Genomic DNA, 5,813 nt, shown 5'->3' with positions numbered 1-5,813 from the left:
CAAGGAACTGGGGTTCCTAATATCTTATAAAGCCCAAGACAGTCTCAGTGTTCTGTAAGAAGCTGATATTTCATTAACTGCTCATGTGACTTTGGTTGGCTCAGTATTTTAAGCCAATGATATCTTCCTTTCTAGGAGTTTTAAGTGTTAAAAAACATAATGTGAAGAACTAATTTTTATTACTGGTGGAAATGAAAAATGAATGGCACAGCCACTTTGGAAGACGGTTTGCTGGTTTCTTACAAAGCTAAATGTATTCATGCCATATGGTCTGTCAGTTGCACACCTTGGTATTTTCCGAAAGAAGTTGAAAGCTTCGCACAAAAACTTGTACTTAGCTGTTTATAGTAGCTTTATTCACAACTGAACAAGACAATCTGAAAAGGCTATTTATGTATAATTCCAATAATATTACATTCTGGAAAGGGCAAAACTACAGAGACAGTAAGAAGATATGGGGTTAGGGTGGGAGAGGAAGAAATAGTGGAGCATGAAAAAATTTTAGAGCAAATACTCTGTATGATACTATAATGATGTACGTGTCATTTACAGTTGCCCAAACCCATAAAATGTGCAACACTAAGAGTAAAACATAAAATTAAAACTATGGAAGTAGGGTGATTATGATGTGTTAATGTAGATTCATCAGGAGTAACGAATGTACTACTTTAGTGGGGGATATTCGTAATAGGGGAAGCCATGCGTATCTGTGGGCAGGGGATATATGAAAAATTCCTGTACCTTCCTCTCAATTTTGCTGTGAACCTAAACCTTCCCTAAAGTATAGTCTCAATTAGAAGAATAAAAAAACACAATGAGATGACACTTCACATCTACTAAAATGACTATACTTAAAAACATAAATAATAATAAGGGTTGGTGATGATGTAGAGAAATTAGAACTCTCATACGTTGATGGTTGAGATTATTAAATAGTGAAATTAAAAAATGGTACAGTTTGGCAGCTCTTTCAAGTAAAGAGTTGCCATATGATCTAACAATTCAACTTTTCGGTATATACCCAAGAAAATGAAAACTTATGAAAAGCTTGTACATGAATGTTCATAGCATTATTATTCCTAGTACCCCAAAGCAGAAACAACCCAAATATCCATCAATTTATTTATGGTTATTTATATATAGATAAATAAAATATGTTATGTCTAGGCAGCTGAAATGTGTTCAGCAAAACAAAAAAGAAAAGAAAAGACAAGACAAGAAAAGAATAATTGATACAACAAGAAACATGGAGGCACCTTGAAAACTTTATGCTACCTAAAGACTAAGTCACAAAAGACTACATACTGTATGACTGCATTTATATGAAAGGTTGAAAATGGGGAAATGCATAGAGATTGAAAGTAGATCGGTGCTCTCTGAAGCTGGGGATAGGGAAAGTAATGAGGAATAACCACACATAGGTAGGTACAGGGTTTCCTTTTAAGACAATGAAAACACTACAATATGGTGATGTTAAATTGAAAAGAACAAATACTACCCTTGATCTTAGCCAAAAGGCCAAGAAGCAATAAGTATTTAAAATAAATAAATAAATTTTTTAAATACGCTGATAGCTGTAAAATTCTTTAGATGTGCTAAAATCATTGCATGTACACTTTAAGTGGATGGGTCATGTGGCATGTACATTATATCTCATTAAAATTATTTTTTATATGAAACATAATTTCTGTCAAAATATTTTGTAGCTGATAAGTAATATATAAATGCACTTATTTATTTATTTATTTTTTGCTTGCTGGAAATAACTTGAATACTTTTATGAAAATTTACTTTTGAATACTCCTAGCATTCCACATTTAGTCTTTTATTACATCATTTCCTAGTCAAATCTTTTACTCCTCTTTTGGCTACTACTATTCCTACATTAGAACATAAAATTAATTTTGTTCTCTTGAATTCTTTCAAGTCCTTTACCCATAAAAATCATTTAATATACCATAGAACCAAATCGTTTAATTTTTGTTTGTTTGTTTGTTTTGGTTGAAAATTTATTTTTCACAAAAATCACTTTGATGTTCTTTTAAAAAAATAATTCCAATATTAGAAAGAAAAAATTTTTTCAGTTGTAGAAAACTAACTCAATTTGAATTGCAAATTGCAGACACTAAGCACTATAGTAAGACATACAGATTTTAACTTAATTAAATTCCAATAAATTTAATAGGCAGAAGGTTCTCAGAGAATAACCATAAAGACTGTCATTTGATTTGCTTAGAATCTGTGTCAATGATCTAGAAGAGAGGATGAACATCCCAGGAATTAAATGTAAAGTTGATAACAGGTCAACATCTTAAAACATACCAGTTGGATCAATATAAAGTAAATATAAAATATAATATAATTATAAAACCAAATCGAATCACGTACTAATTTCCATAAACACCTTAGGGAATATATGTATATCACTTCTTAGAGAATTTTAGAAGGCAAGGCCACTTACATATGTTTTTGATAAATACACTGAATTTTGAAGACAATGAACATGAGCTTCAGTTACTCTCAGCTTTGACTTTATTGAAGCAATTTAGAAAACATAAACAAAAGAAGCTGTATTTGTTTTCACTTGGAATAGGTTTCTATGGATAAGCCTTTATTTTCAAATCAGTATAGCTCCACAGCAATTAGTAATTCTTTTCTGTTTTCTGTTCCCTTCCTTTTCAGTCCATATGGGTTCTATGATTAGGCAGACACATTCTTTTTTGGTTTGGTTTGGTTTGGTTTGTATTTTTCTCTTGTCTCTCAGTAAATGCATGGATTTATGTTATATTGTATTTCAGAGAGAAATAAGACCAATGGTGAAGACAAAGGAAGAATGTATAGGTGGATCCAGTAACTTAGAATATGTAGTAAAGTGCAAGGTAAGAGGGCAAGTGAAATTTATTGGATTATTTATTTAAGTGCAAGAAAAATATAGTGACACCTTGAATAGTTCCTGAGACAATGGTTTGATTATATGAACTGCATTCATTTTTATTAATATGAGTATAATTTATAGGAGATGAAGTCAGCATGAATTAAAATTAGAGTATTGAGAGTATGTGAGTTTCTGATGTTCAAGAAAGAGTGATTCATTGGGATATTAAAATTTATGTGGCAAAGATCATCACACTTTTCCAGAACTATTCAAGTTACTGATCATAAATAACGTTACCCTTTATTAATGTCTATTCATCTAACTTGTTATTATCATTAATGACTGGTTATAATTGAGAAAAATAAAAATCTAGCATTATAGAATGACAAAGGATTTGTTTGTTTGTTTTGTACTAAGCTCTGATATTGGCTTATTTTACAATGGCAAAGTTTACAGAATGAGAACAAACATGAGTAAAATCATCTTTTTAAAAAAATTAAAGTGTAGTTTACATAAATATTATTTATTTTCAGATGTACAACATAGTAACTCTACATTTATATATCTTATAATGTAGTCACTATGATGTCTTTTAACCCTCTGTCACCATACAAAGTTGTTTTGATGTAATCAAATATATTCCCAGTGCTGTACATTATATCTCTATGAATTGTTTATTTTATATCTGGAATATACTTCTTATTATAATATACTTCTTATTCCCTTTCATCTTTTTTACCCATCCCACAATCTCCCCCCCTCTGGTAATCATCAGTTTGTTCTCTGTATTTGTGAGTCTGTTTCTGTTTTGTTTTCTTTGTCCATTTTTTTTTTTTTTTTTAGATTTCATGTATAAGTAGAATCATACAGTATTTGTCCTTCTCTGACTTATTTTACTTAGCATAATATCTTGTAAGTCCATCTACGGTGGTTCAAATGCCAAGATTTCATTCTTTTTTATTGCTGAATGATATATAACATCTTCTTTATCCATTTATCTATCAATGGACACTTAGGTCGTTTCTATATCTTGGCTCTTGTAAATAATGCTACAGAGAACACAGAGGTGTAAGCACCCTTTTGAATAAGTGTTTTGTTTTCTTTGGATAAATGCCCAGAAGTGGAATTTCTGGGCCATATGATAGTTTTATTTGTAAAACCTGAAACCATAAACGTTCTAGAAGAAAACATAGGCAGTAAACTCTTTGACATCAGCTTTAGCAATCTTTTTTGGATATCTCCTCAGGCAAGGGCAACAAAAGCAAAAATAAACAAATGGAACTACATCAAACTAAAAATATTTTGCACAGCAAAGAAAACTATCAACAAAAAGAAATGACAAATTACCAAGTAAAAGAAGATATTTGCAAAATACATATTTGGTAAAGGGTGAATATCCAAAATATATAAAAAACTCATATACCTCAATATCAAAAAAAAATCTGATTTTAAAATGAGCTGAGGGCCTGATAGACTTTTCTCAAAAAAGACATACAGATGGCCAAGACACGTATGAAAAGATGCTCAAAATCACTAATCAGGGAAATGCAAATCAAATTAAATATTACCTCATGCCTGACAGAGTGGTGATTACAAAAAAGTCAACAAATTTCAAGTGTTGATGAGGCTCTCTAGTCCACTGTTGATTAAATTGTAAATTGATGTAGCTAATTTATGTATGGATTTTCCTCAAAATTTGAAATAATCTTGTGAAAAAAAATGATACTTCTGTCATCCCAGAGACAATTAAATCTGGTGAACAAAACACCAAACATATGTTATACACTGGGGATCAATCTAATTTTAGCAGGAGGATTCAACAGCCTCCATTAAATGACAATAACTTTATTATTTTCTTTAAATATACAGTTGACGCTTAAATGTATTCCCATATCTATGTGAGATATCAAAACTTTAGTTAATTGATCAATTGAAATTGGTAAGAGAGTAGGAAATTGGTAAGAAAGTATAGACAACCTTATTTTCTTTCAAATCAATTTTTCCTTTTATATTTGGAATTATCTTTTTTAAACATTTCTGAGATATTTATTTGTATACATTATTATTAGCAAGTGCAATGGGATTTACACAATGTGATATGTATTTAAAAATACATAAAATTATTTAAATGTAGCTTTTAAAAGTACTATGTATTTCTGAAGTAAGCCTATTTTGGAAAATAATATTTTTAAGGATACCTGTGGTATTGTGTTCTGTTTTGTTTTGCTTTTCATGTTATTTAAGATACTAGTATTTTTAATCCCCATGGATGAATCTCTGGGTGTTTCAGCAGCTTCAAAGCCTAAATATGGTTTTCATCAAAGACTGGAATCCAAACCTCTGAGCGGAAAATTTCAACCAATTTCTTGCATGGTTTGTATTTAGCTTACTCAGGAGGTTTTAAGTGCCACAAGAAATCATTGAAACAATAATTCCTGAAATGTATTATGCATTATTTGTTTTGCCCTCAATAAGTGACTATATTCACTACAATATTTAGCAACCCACTTTTTCTTCATAGTTTCTCTTACTTTGTAACACCTTGGGGAAAAGAAAAGTAGTAGGCTTTTTAAAACATAGGAACAAAAATAAAGCCAACCATATAAAAATAGAGAAACTTATGCTTATACATTCAAAATGCTGTGGTACTGAAAACCCATTTTAGCATATTATTGACCAAAATTAAGTAAAGTAGAAAGATTTTTCTTAGATTCTATTCAGGTGAGTTTATTTACAATACCACAAATGGACCATTGATGAAATGATATTTCAAATAAGACTTTAATTAGTTTACATGAACAGAAATAAGAATATAATGTAAATAACAAATGTAGTTTCACATTTTCTAGAAACCACATTTTAAATAGTAACAAAAAAGAATTAAAAAAATTTAAACCAATATACCCAAAATAGTACCATTCAATATGTAATCAATATA

At 30.0% G+C, this 5,813-nt stretch overlaps 1 pseudogene; it reads right to left on the bottom strand.

The window, feature by feature from the left end:
• Window positions 1-1,427: 1,427 nt before the first annotated feature.
• LOC118610845 lies at window positions 1,428-1,530 on the bottom strand (annotated as a pseudogene).
• Window positions 1,531-5,813: the final 4,283 nt, after the last annotated feature.

Source organism: Rousettus aegyptiacus, unplaced genomic scaffold, assembly GCF_014176215.1.
Source record: "Rousettus aegyptiacus isolate mRouAeg1 unplaced genomic scaffold, mRouAeg1.p scaffold_m13_p_13, whole genome shotgun sequence".
NCBI lineage: Eukaryota > Metazoa > Chordata > Mammalia > Chiroptera > Pteropodidae > Rousettus > Rousettus aegyptiacus.
The sequence above is the reverse complement of the archived record's forward strand: the minus strand, read 5'-3'. Positions and strand labels throughout refer to the sequence as shown.